Below are 14257 nucleotides of genomic sequence, written 5' to 3' on the forward strand. Positions count from 1 at the left end.
GCTAGCTTCTTGTAGTTGATGACTTATGCCTTAAATTGACCTCTTTAGGTGAAGAATTGACAGATTGGTGTTTCCATGGTTGAGTGCTAATTGACGATCTGCATACACAAATATCAGTTACAAAGAATTAACATTAAATTCCACTGATTTTGTGCATTTCTTTTGGTTTAAAATCACAAGTTTTGCTTGGTTAGAAAATGTGGATGATATAATTAAGATGGTGCTCTCTTGTTCTGGATTCCCCCACCACAGGAAATTGTTTCTCTGTATCTACCCTATCGAATTATAATTCAGTTGAAATGATGACGGAGTCCACCAGTGTGAGGGTGTTGGGGCACTTTGGGTTAATAAGTTCAGTTCCTCGCACAGCCTGGCTCAGTTGCTCCTGGTTACCGTCCGCTTTTGTGCCTGTGAACACGCCCATGAGAACAAATATATATCTTTCTCTCTATTCTCATTCCAGAGATGGCATTTACCGGCAGGTGTTAAATTGAATGTCCTTTGTTGTTTCTTTTTTGAAACACTGCAAGTGTGAAACTGGATATGTGTGTGCAGTTTTCATAATTAAACCAGAACCAAATGATTCTTGTATATTTGTACTTCAAACCAGCTATCTGCTCTTGCAAAACAAAACTTTAGTTTGAAAACACAAATGTAGTTGTGATGGTTGCTCATTTATATTATTGTATTAGCTGGCACATTGATTGGAAAAGTTAGTAAAATACAACCTACTGATGATTCATTGAATCCTAGAATGATACGGCACAGAAGGAGGCCATTCAGCCCATCGTGTCTGTGTTGGCTGTTTGGTAGAGCTATCCAATTAGTCCCCTGCTCTTTCCCCATAGCCCTGTATATTTTTCCCTTCAAGCATTTATCCAATTCCCCTTTGAAAGTTACTATTGAATCTCCTTCCACCACCCTTTCAGACAGTACCATTCCAGATCACAACAACTCGCTGCATAATTTTTTTTTCCCTCATGCCATCTCTGGTTCTTTTGCTAATCAATCTATGTCCTCTGGTTACCGACCTTTCTGCCACTGGAAATAGTTTCTCCTTATTTACTCTATTGAAACCGTTTTGAACATTTCTATCAAATTCCCTCTTAACCTTCTCTGCTCTAAGAACAACCCCAGCTTCTTCAGTCTCTTCGCATAACTGAAGTCCCTCATCCCTGGTACCATTCTAGTAAATCTCTTCTGCACCCTCTCTAAGGCCTTCACATCCTTCCTAAAGTGTGGTGCCCAGAATTGAACATAATACTCCAGCTGAGGCCTAATTAATTTTTTTATAAAGGTTTAGCATAACTTCCTTGCTTTTGTACTCTATGCCTCCATTAATAAAGCTATTTTAACAGCCGTCTCAACTTGTCCTGTCGCCTTCAAAGATTTGTGTATATACACCCCCAGGTCTCTCTGTTTCTGCACCCATGTTAAAATTGTGCCACTTAACTTATATTGCCTCTCCTCATTCTTCCTACCAAAATGTATCACTTTGCACTTCTCTGTGATAAATTTCATCTGCCATGTGTCAGCCCATTTCACCAATCTGTCTATGTCCTCCTGAAATTTGTTACTATCCTCCTAATTGTTTACTACATTTCTGAGTTTCATGTCATCTGCAAACTTTGAAATTATACCTTCTATGCCCAAGTCCACGTCATTAATAAATATCAAAATGAGCAGTGGTCCTAATACTGACCCCTGGGGAACACCACTGTGTATACTTCCCTCCAGTCTAAAAACAGCCATTCACTACTCTCTGCTTTCTGTCCCTTAGTCAATTTTGTATCCATGCTGCCATTGTCCCTTTAATCCCATGGGCTTTAATTTTGCTAACAAGTCTAAATGGATTTTTGCTATAAAAAAATAGATTGTCCAATAATTTGAATTCAGCAATTTATATAATGATAATTTATTTTTTTAACACAAAATTTCCTCTGTCATATAATTTGAAATAAATGCCTTTGAGTTAAGAGGAGTAGCAGAGGTGGAGTTTGCCTTGCACTGGTCCTGGACAAAGGTTCGGTTTGGGGCCCCTACATTTTACTGGACAATGATGCTAAATGCTCCCTAGTAACCTGGTGTCAAATCTGCATGAAAAGGTATGTTTGCAACAGGCAGTATAAAAATAGTTGACAAAATAATAAGCAACAGATAACACAAGAATAAATGACATTGAATGATTATAAAGGTCTTGAAACACCGATTTTAATTCCGTATATGAGCTGTACGACAACTCAGAAACTAGCTTCTCGTGCTTTTGCTGCAATGAACTCTTGTATAATATCTGAGTAGTCAAGTAGTACTTACAATTCGTAAGAACTAGATTTCGTCTTCTCCTTTTCCCACATCAGCCATGATTGCGGGAGGGTGAGTGGGTTAGGTGAGGAGGAGAGCACTGAGATTGGAGCCCGATGCAAGCTGTTGTGTGTCCCCTGGATTACGACTTATTATCACTTTCTCACTGACACGCACTCTCTCATGTTCACTAACATTCACTCACTAACATTCACTCTCACACGCCATTCTCTCACTCACACTCACTCAGTAACTCACCCTCTCACACTCAACCCTTTACTCTCATATACAATCACTCTCACTTTGTTATGCTCTCAATCTCTCACTCCCTCACTCAGTCTTTTACTCAATCTTTTATGTAATCCGACTTTCCCTCACTCTTTGTCACTCTCATACTCATTTGCGCTCTCACTCGTGCATTTCTCAATAGAAACAAAAATCAGGACACGTATAATGGCGGCCGATCCAATATCACCCCGCATACATTATCAGCAAAAGTTAAAATGACCCCAACTGTCTCAAACTCTCACTTATCCTCTCTCATAAGCTCATATTCACTCAGTCACACTCAAGCTCACGTACTCACTCATTATCTTGCACTTTAACTCACATTCTCTCTCTCACTCAGTAACTCACCCCCTTTACGTGAGGGAAGAGGGAACTGCACCCTTTTATAATCTCGAGCAATCACTCTCCTTCCAACTCTGTCTCCCTCTCTCCCACAATCCCTTTCTCGCTCTCTACCCGGCTCGCACTCTCCCTCTCTCTCTGCCCCCTCCCTCACTTGCACAGGTAACACGGTCCTCACGCCACCCCTGAGGAGTAGACTAATAATCCAAGTTAAGTAAAATGCTGAGAGACATTGATAATGTAGAATTAAGCAGATTGTTTAACTTGGTTTTGTGAACACGGAGCTAGAGGACAGATGTGCAACGTTAATCCCCTCTCCACAGAAAAGGAGTGGAAATGTGGAATAGTCTGCCAGCACAATCTATCAGTGATGGATTGATTAACTGCTGTAAAACACAGAGCTAGATAAGTATCAGTTTTGGAATAAGATTATAGGTTGTAGTAATAAGGATAGCCAGACATGCTTAAACATGGTTCCCTTACTGCTGAGAACCAGAAAGTGTAATTTGTAACAAAAGCAACTGCCCAGGTGGCAGATATTCTGGAATGAGGACCCCCGATGGCTCAAATGGTTAAGCTAAAATAGCTCAGCCACTTGGGCAAGGTGCCGGAGAGTACTAACCAACTACAGAATTGTACATCAGGAAGAGGCAACACCTTCAGGAGAGGAGGAAAAGAGAGATTATAGAAAGGAGGAAAAAGCAAAAGATAGTCTGAAGTTTCACTCCATTACCTTTTGGGATGAGGCAGAAATTAACTCAATTTAGAAGATAAATAGCGGGATAGAGACTGCAACAGCATAGTTTATATGTTATCTGAAAAGGGGTGGGCTTGATAGACCAAATGGTAAATTTCTTGTTGTATGCTTTGCTGTGTTTTAATTACAATTTTGGAAAAACAAATCAAATAGAATAGTGCTGCTACTATGAGTGAGTTTGGACCTTAGGTTCGGCCCCAAAGTATCTGAAATTAGCGCCTTTCCCATTCTCCTTCGTATATATCCTTAAAGGATGACTACTCCTATGCCGAGAGCAACTGTTGCCTTTTTCAAAATTCTCTCTTCCTCCTTTCCATCCCAAATTTTGGCTGCTTCCTGCCCCTTCCAATCTCGCTTACAGCCCTGCCACCCCTCCAAACTAAACTACCACTTGCTCATCTCCTCCCAAAAAAAGTAGACGATCAATTGGACAGATCTGTCACTGCCCAATGTAATAGATCTCTTATGACACAGATTTTACAGCAGTAAGAGATGCACTTTGTCTTCTTGCCAGGAATCAGATGACTGACAATACACTGCCAAAAATTGGTCACCCCCTAAAGGCTGCCATTTTTGTTTAAAAAAGAATCACTTTGTTGATGTGACTTTTGCCGACTGTTCATAATGACATCAGATAATCCTGTCTGCATGTGGGTTCTGCTATCATTTTTTGTTGGTAATAAGTTGTAACGAACAACCTAAATCCTGAATTCAATCAAATTCAGGTGTTGATGAATTAACCTGAACTAGTTCAGTACTGGACCTCATCACTTAAGATTCAGAGTTTGATACTGTGCTCATTCCCAACTGTGCAGCATTGATCCACCGTGAATAATGATTGTTCCTCGCTTTTCCAGTAGCTGTCTTCCAGCAAAATTCCTGACCACAATGACACAATCCTCTTAAAAATATTTTTTTTTACACAAAGGTATTGTAATGGTTTCTTTTTTTAAAAAAAACTTCATTTGAGCTAGTTCAGTTTAGATCTCCTATAATATAGTTTCTGGTTGGTCTCTGAATGACCACAAATATTGTAAATATGATGCAAACCACAGTCTGTACAAATGCAAAAAGGGGAACAGTCTAAAATGGGGCCAACAACATTGCATTTTAATCAAACTTAACATGATGAAGAAGTGCAAACAGATGGCTAAGTTAATCCTGTAAGAAAAAATGTTAAATTTTTCAATAGCAATTAAGCCATAATTTAACCCCAGCACTGCTGTTGACGTGGGGACTTCTCATCCGGAACTATTTTTTCCTGTTGCTGTCTGTGCTCCCTTCACTTCAAATGTCCTCTCAAAATTAGCATTTTGCACCTAATACATTTCTTTGATAGACTTTATCTGTCAGAGTTTTTTTTTTGCCATATTTCTCTCTCCTGAAGACGATGATTCCTTGCTGGGAGATGGTTCCATGGATGGCAGGGACTCTCTGGTACCTTGCCCAACTGGCCATTATTCATGTAGCAACCTTGACGGTAAGTGTTGGCATCAATTTGACTGCTGGGGGCATCACAAGCTGATGTTAGCCTGCCCAAAAGTCCACACATATAAGGGGTTAAATTTGATAATCCCCGAATCCGGGCGTGGGGGTCGCAGTGCGCGATTAACCCGTACCCGGTGGTTGAGATGCAAGCAACATGTGAGATTCGAGCTGCCAGCTTATCTCCATGATTTCTGCGTGCAACCATCGCTACCTGCGCTGTTGAGTGGCTGCACGCACCAGCGGGGGCCCGATATGAAGCATTGCCAGCACTACTTAAAGGCAGACTGCACCTCTTAAAGGGGAGGTGCACTGTCAATGCAATCGGTGGAGGATGACAAGTGGAATGGCTGATCCTGCAAGAGAGCATGCACCGAGGTTCTCCGATGACTCACTGGAGGCCTTGGTGGAGGAGGTGGATGCACAGAGGGCCATCCTGTACCCGCAGGGTGGCAGGAGACCCTCCATACACCAGCTGCAGAGGCAGTGGGCGGAAGTGGCCCTGGAGGTGAATGCCAGGAGCATTGCACCACGCATGTGGATGCAGTGCAGGAAAAAGTTCAATGATTTGACATGAGTGGTCAAGGTGAATGAATGCAAGTATCAAGTGGCATATCCTACCAACTGCACCACTGCTCCAAGCACAACACCCCCTGTCACTCACCCACCAACAAACACTTCCCATCCGTACGCAACGCTGCACTTCAGATGCTGCATCTCACCCTCACGTAGTACCACTCTTGCAATCCACACACCCGCAACACACAGGTCACACACACAGGCAGCTATTCAACCATGACAAGCACATCACCCAAACATCTTGCAGGACACTCACTGATACACTTCTCTCTGTCTTGCAGAAGGAGGTGGCGCACAACAGCCGGCAGCAGCAACGAATGGATGGAGGGCAGGCTCGCCTACATGTCTTTACCCCCATGGAGGAGACAGCGCCAGGGATCATTGGGCAGGCCGTCGCTGTGGCCGTGGCCACTGCTGGCATGGAGGTGTTGACGATGAGGGTCTCTGCATACCTAATCCTCCTTCTCATTTCCCACATCTCCCTCATCCCACAATCTTTTCTGATTCACGTGCTGCAGATGGTGTCAGCACCCACGTCTTACTTTCTCCTCCCCCTGCTCCACAACTCAACCCGTCTCCCTTTGTCATTGCAGATACCCAAGAACTGGAGCCGGCACCGTCGGAGTTGGAGGAGGAGGACACTGACAATGAAGCCGCACCATCACTCGATCTGACACATGCATCCACCAGCTCAGAGATTGACACTGTGCATGGGTTAGAGGCTGGGATAGAGGAAGGATCCGCACACGGTGAGACACGGGCACAAGTGCCGGAGGGCGAGGTTGCACACTAGTTCTGCTGCCGAGGAGTCAGATGATGACTTTGATGGGCCAGGCTAGAGAAGACGGCTGATGGGTGCACACGACCAAATGCTTGGTGCACTGGAAACCCTGCCAGAAAGCCTGCACACATTGTCAAGGGGCATGGAGGAGTCCAGCTCCAACTTGGCACAGGGCTTTGCACAGAGCTTGGAGCCCATCCTTTCCCTCATGGAATGGGTGGTCACCTCCATCAGCACACCTGTGGAACCCACCATGATGCACCATCTGATGATCGATGTCACAGCTTCCACTGCAGCACAAACAACTTCCATTAAATGTCTGCATGCTTCATTTGGAGCTCAGATTGCTGCTTTGGAAGCTCAGAGAGCTGCGTTACAGGCTCAGACTGCTGCTATCGTGGCAATGAGTACCACTGTGGAACAGGGCGTCACAGCACTCCAGCAACCTGCTGTCCAGCCGATCACCAGGATTGCTGAGGCGCCGCTCCGTGCGAGTGGCAGTGGCACCAGGGCAGTCAAACCTGCTGTCCTCTCTCAGAATGACAGCATTCCTGCTCCCACCCCTGCCACTCTGCCAGTGCCCTTGCTGTTACCAGTCAGGCCAGACTACTGCAGCCCAGGCCAAGATGGTGCAGTCTCAAGCCGGGCCTTCCTAGCCCAGAGCTCCTCAAGGTTGTCCTCCAAGGCCATCTGTACTCTCTTCAGTTGAAGGCCAGCAGCCTCCCACTACCCATGCTCCAGCCACTGGGGATGTACCTCATAGGAGCACTAGGAAAGGAAAAGGCACATGAATGATAGGCACTGAGGGAATGCACAAGGGTGAAAAGTGTAGTGTTGTATACATGATTTCATCTGTAAATTTATAAATTTCTATTTGATCCCGCAGTTTGTGGGGTTTTTATTTATGTGATGAGCTGCGGGAGGAAGTAATGTGTAATCATGAGGACGATTTGATGGTCATGTGGGAGAGGAAAGGTGAGGAGTGTAGGATTGTTGGTGACTTAGGAGGTGTCATTGAGGTTACTGATGTCGCTCATGAATAAGGTGAGTGTGCAGAGCCCTGTCAGACAGGGCCTGTGCACCTTGTTGCCTCCTCCTCCACTTCCTCCTCTTCCTCCTCCACCTCTTAATCTGCCTCTGGCTCAAGGCCTTGCCAGATAGGCGGTGGCAAGGACTGTCCTCTCATAAGGGCAAAATTTTGCAGCATGCACCGTACAATGACAAATTTGACACCCGCTCAGCGGAGAACTGCAGGGCTCCTCCAGAACGGTCCAGGCAGCGGAAGCATTGCTTTAGGATGCCTATGGTGTGCTCGTTATTGTTTTTTGTGGCTGCATGGCTCTCAATGTAGGCCTGCTCTGCATGTGTGCATGCGTTCCTGATCGGAGTCATGAGCCACCTCATGAGGGGATAGCCCTTGTCACCCAGTAGCCAGCCTTTGACTTGCCTTGCCAATTGAAAGATAGGTGGGATGTTGGACTGCTGCATAATGAAGGCGTCATGACTGCTGCCAGGGTAGCGAGCATTGACCTGCATGATGTGGTCGCGCACCAGCTGCACATTGAGGGAGTGGAGTCCCTTTCTATTCATGAAAGTGGCTGAGTTGAGACGTGGAGCACGCATTGCAATATGCGTGCAGTCAATGGCACCCTGCACCATGGGGAAGCCTGCAAAGCGAGCAAACCCTCGCGCTCACTCGCTCTGCTTCTCTCTGTCAAGATGGAACGTGATGAACCCGTTGCGCAGCTCGTACAGTGCCCTTAGTGACCTCCCTTATGCAGCAGTGCACTGCAAATTGCGAGATGTTGCACATATCGCCAGCAGCGGCCTGAAAGGATCCAGAGCCGTAAAAGTTCAGTGCCATGGTTACCTTCCCAGTGACAGGCAATGCTGTCCTTGCCTTGCTCGGAGGCTGTAGCAATTGACATATCTCCTTCATGACCTCTTTCGTGAACCGTAGCCATCGAATGCTCTGATCTTCGTTCAGGTTGAGGTAAGAGAATTGGTCCCTGAAGACCCTTATTGGATACGGCCTCCTGCTCAGTGCCCAGTGTCTCCTCCTCCTTCTCCTCGCAGCTTGACTTGCTCTGCGTGGTCTCTCTGCATGCTCCCAGTCATGTTCAGCGCCCAGCGGGAGCCCCAGCAGACCACTTATGGTTGCCAGAAATCTTGTTTAGCACCCTGTTTTAAACGCCACCAATAGTAATGCAGGACTTGCCAGACCACTCTCTATATTGCAACTTTCTTCAAGTATAGAAATCTTCAACAAACACATCAGCAGCCAGAAGCAATAATCCAGCAACTAACCTGTAACACCTGCATGATCCCTTTAAATAGCACTGGTTTGGGGTCCGCAGGCTGTTTAGGACCTGTTTAGTTATTGCGAGGCTAAGCAGTGCGTTGGCTGGAGTGTTGAGTTTCAAAATCGCACCTGGCCCTTTAAATCAGCGTTGCACACTGATCTAATGCATATTCTCCCTACTTTATATGCTGATGGCGTTCGTTAAGTGCGCGTGCGCAAACGCCTTTACCAAGATGACGTCCGGCACATGTCACACTAGAAGCGTGCGCATGCATTCCGAACACCATTTTGGGTCCTTAGGAGTCCCCGTAGCGCCTACAAAACGGGCGCTACACGGCCCAATTCATATCCTATGCTCTTTTAACAGAGATTGCTGGACAGGAATCAGTGAATCTTAGACAATTTTCCCCTCCCTTATCCAGGGCACTGAGGCCCATTCTATCAGCTGCCCTACCACCATCCCACCTGAGTTCAACTAACACTACAGATCAGGCAGCGAATATGGGATCTTCCAGGTCAGTATGGCTCAGGTACCACTGGATAAACTTGGTGAAGTGTCAGGGGAACCCAGTCTTTGAAAGATTTATTAGAATGTAACAAATATTAACAATTTCCAGGGGGAAAAAATCAACAGAAGTTGATTTAAAAAAAAACACAAAGAATGTATATTAATCCTGATTCTTTTTAGTATTTGATATTTTGTTGCAGGGTCCTGAGAGTTGATCTCAGCCATGTTGCTATGGAGATGTCCCAAGAACAGGCCAAATGCTTCCTTATTGGGGGAGGGGGAAGAGACATAAATCAGAGCGACAGCTGCTCCTGACATGCTCTCAGCCACCTCCAAATGGGCAGCTCAGAGCACCAACTGTGGAGGCCTAGGCACAAATCATCAACCTGCCCTCTTGGTCACAATTAGGGCAGGGTTCAGGGAAAATATAATTTGATGAAAAGAAATGACTCATACCCTCAAAAAAGAGGTTACTAATGTTGACATAGGAAGAGGAGTAGGCCATTCAGCCCCTCGAGCCAGTTCTGCCATTCAGTTAGATCTGGGCTGATCTGTATCTCAACTCCATATACCCGCCTTGGTTCCATATCCCTTAATACCCTTACCTAACAAAAATCTATCATTCTCAGTTTTGAAATTTTAAATTGATCTAAGCTCAACAGCTTTTTGGGGGAGAGAGTTCCATCATGGTTGATGTCAAGTGCTTCCTGACATCACCCATGAATGGCCTAGCTCTAATTTTAAGGTTATGCCCCTTGTTCCGGACTCCTCCACCAGAGGAGATAGTTTCTCTCTGCCTACCCTATCAAATCATTTAATCATCTTAAACACTTCAATTAGATCACCACTTAGTCATCTATATTCAAGGGAATACAAATCTAGTTTATGCAACCTGTCCTCATAATTTAACCCTTTTAACCCTGGTATCATTCTGGTGAATCTGCACTGCACCCCTTCCAAGGCCAATATATCCTTCCTGAGGTGCAGTGCTCAGAACTGAACACAGTACTCCAGATGTGGTCTAACCAGAGCTTTACACAACGACAGCATAACTTCCACCCCTTTGTATTCTAACCCCCTTGGGATAAAGACCAATTTTCCATTAGCCTTTTAAATTATTTTTTGTACCTGTCCACTAGCTTTTAATGATTTCTGTACCTGGACCCCTAAATCTCTCTGTTCCTCCACAGTTCCTAGCTTCTCACCATTTAGAAAACATTCTAGGACAGAATTTCCTTTCCTTGAATCGGGAATGCTCAGTTCCCAGGCGCAGTGAAGATGAAAAAAATTGAGGAGACCCATTACTTTAGGTCTCTGGACCCACTGAACTGCCCTGGAATTTCCTCAACATTCCCAACAATTCGTCACTGGGCCTGCATCTGGGATAGCTGCAGGCCCAGCATGGATATGAGACGGGAGAGAATGTTCCTGACTTTTCACCTCACTTTGCTCCTTGTCTAACTGTTGAGCGCCCCAGCAGAGAGGCGCCCGAAGAAACCAGATGCTGGGGCTTGCGCTGGGATCCCTGTAGAATGGAGGAGCCAAAAGGCCTGATGCCGTCAGCTATGGGAGCGCAGCTGCAGGCCACTCAGGCATTTAGCTGCTCTCCTGTTTCCGCCCAGGACCCCAACATAAGGCCCTGCCAGCCCTGCACTGGAGTGTACCCACACCATTGAAATGCTTTCCTGACAGGCGCAGAATACTTGAGGTACACTGCACCTGTGACCGAAAAGGAAAATTTATCTCTCTCTCTTTTAAGGAAGTAGTTAACACGTCCAAGTTTGCATTTTTAACTTAGTAAAATCAACAGAATTACAGGACATTTTACATAAGAACATAAGAACATAAGAAATAGGAGCAGGAGTAGGCCAATCGGCCCCTCGAGCCTGCTCCACCATTCAATAAGATCATGGCTGATCTGGTCCTAACCTCAAATCTAAAATCATGTCCAATTTCCTGCCCGCTCCCCGTAACCCCTAATTCCCTTTACTTCTAGGAAACTGTCTATTTCTGTTTTAAATTTATTTAATGATGTAGCTTCCACAGCTTCCTGGGGCAGCAAATTCCACAGACCTCCTACCCTCCGAGTGAAGAAGTTTCTCCTCATCTCAGTTTTAAAAGAGCAGCCCCTTATTCTAAGATTATGCCCCCTCGTTCTAGTTTCACCCATCCTTGGGAACATCCTTACCGCATCCACCCGATCAAGCCCCTTCACAATCTTATATGTTTCAATAAGATCGCCTCTCATTCTTCTGAACTCCAAAGAGTAGAGTCCCAATCTACTCAACCTCTCCTCATATGTCCGCCCCCTCATCCCCGGGATTAACCGAGTGAACCTTCTTTGTACTGCCTCGAGAGCAAGTATGTCTTTTCTTAAGTATGGAGACCAAAACTGTATGCAGTATTCCAGGTGCGGTCTCACTAATACCTTATATAATTGCAGCAATACCTCCCTGTTTTTATATTCTATCCCACAAGCAATAAAAGCCAACATTCCGTTGGCCTTCTTGATCACCTGCTGCACCTGCATACTAACCTTTTGATTTTCTTGCACTAGGACCCCCAGATCCCTTTGTACTGCAGTACTTTCCAGTTTCTCGCCATTGAGATAATAACTTGCTCTCCGATTTTTCCTGCCAAAGTGCATAACCTCACATTTTCCAACATTGTATTGCATCTGCCAAATCTCCGCCCACTCACCCAGCCTGTCTATATCCCCTTGTAGGTTTTTTATGTCCTCCTCACTCTCTACTTTCCCTCCCATCTTTGTATCATCTGCAAACTTTGATATGTTACACTCGGTCTTAGGGGTTACGGGGAGCGGGCAGGAAATTGGACATGATTTTAGATTTGAGCTTAGGACCAGATCAGCCATGATCTTATTGAATGGCAGAGCAGGCTCGAGGGGCCGATTGGCCTACTCCTGCTCCTATTTCTTATGTTCTTATGTAAAATGTCCTGTAATTCTGTTGATTTTACTAAGTTAAAAATGCAAACTTGGACGTGTTAACTACTTCCTTAAAAGAGAGAGAGATAAATTTTCCTTTTCGGTCACAGGTGCAGTGTACCTCAAGTATTCTGCGCCTGTCAGGAAAGCATTTCAATGGTGTGGGTACACTCCAGTGCAGGGCTGGCAGGGCCTTGTGTTGGGGTCCTGGGCGGAAACAGGAGAGCAGCTAAATGCCTGAGTGGCCTGCAGCTGCGCTCCCATAGCTGACGGCATCAGGCCTTTTGGCTCTTCCATTCTACAGGGATCCCAGCGCAAGCCCCAGCATCTGGTTTCTTCGGGCGCCTCTCTGCTGGGGCGCTCAACAGTTAGACAAGGAGCAAAGTGAGGTGAAAAGTCAGGAACATTCTCTCCCGTCTCATATCCATGCTGGGCCTGCAGCTATCCCAGATGCAGGCCCAGTGACGCATTGTTGGGAATGTTGAGGAAATTCCAGGGCAGTACAGTGGGTCCAGAGACCTAAAGTAATGGGTCTCCTCAATTTTTTCATCTTCACTGCGCCTGGGAACTGAGCATTCCCGATTCAAGGAAAGGAAATTCTGTCCTAGAATGTGAAAGGTATATTAGTGTCACTAGTAGTGTAATACAGATACTTGCTCATGTTCTGGCAAACTTTTTAATTCACTATTTAATGGCAGATGTAATTTTTATGCCCCCGTAAATGTGCAGAATTTTTTCACAGCATGTTGCATCTAGCTTTATACATTTAGGTATGTTTCCTTTAAATGCCTCCCTTGCTACCAGTTAATTTCATGATTCTTAACATTTTATCTGGGGAATTCAGTGATGTCATTGAAAAATTCTGGTGCAAGGTATAGATAATTGCATATTTTAAACTGTTAGATATAGTTGCATAATGGCAACGTGTGGTGTGTGGCAGTGTTTGGAGCCCCAATATGCTGTTGAGGGAGGGGTTTGGGGAGTGTACCAACTGTCCCCTACATACTGAATTCCAAGTTTCAACTTTGTCATTGTGGGAAGGCACTGAGTGAAGGACACGCATTTCACCTTAAGGAAGAAGAGAAAGTCAGAGGGAAACATATGCTGGACCGCACTTGGAGATCTCTAGCAGGTAGCTTTGGAATAACATTAGAGGAAATTTGGGAGCAGGTTGTCCACAATTAGTGGGAAGACCATTTTCTTAAAAAAGATGGAAGAGAAGGTATTTTAAAAAAAATGTTACTCTCAAAAGAAATTTTTTTAAATGAGCACAGATTTGGGTCAAGTTTTGCCTTCCCCAGAGAAATAGTAAAATCTGGTGCAATGATGTTTTTTTCCTCTAACAGAATGAACTAAAGAATGTGGTCACAAGTGTGTAGCATTCCCCAAGTGTTTGGCCCAGTAATATCTATCAGTGATAGCCTGAATAAATCTATACTCAGGAGGGCTGCAGCATGTATCAGTGAAACTTGGATAATTAATCAGGAAAGTTGAGAGTGTTTGTGCAAGTCATGCCTGAGGTCCTGAGAGTAAAGCTAGAGAAAGTCTGGTGTCTCACATTGTGAGGAAGCTCAGGGTATATATCTGCTTGGGGAGGAGAAGCATCTTTGAGTGTTGGTTTAAAAAAATAATAATTTGAAGATAAATTTAGGATATCATCCATTTAGGGCCAATCAGGAGCATAGACCTACTCACATATCATCCAAGCTGGAAGAAGCAGCACCTGAGGTAGATGACTTGCTCCTCTGGTGGCTGAGTTGGTAACTGCCCCGTCCAATGTGATGCTGAGCCATGCAGATCAGAAGGATCCCAGGTTCAATCCCTGATAAGCATTGAGTTAATGATGTCAGCTGTGACAGCAGTCAGGATGCTAAAATTGGCTGTATTGCCCCTGGGCTAAAGAGGGACCAGTGCTGCTCCTCCAGATCTTGAGGTAGTGGTTCTGCTGAAAAGTGTAACGTAGATTT

The sequence above is a fragment of the Heptranchias perlo genome, chromosome 4, assembly GCF_035084215.1.
Source record: "Heptranchias perlo isolate sHepPer1 chromosome 4, sHepPer1.hap1, whole genome shotgun sequence".
NCBI classification, from domain to species: domain Eukaryota; kingdom Metazoa; phylum Chordata; class Chondrichthyes; order Hexanchiformes; family Hexanchidae; genus Heptranchias; species Heptranchias perlo.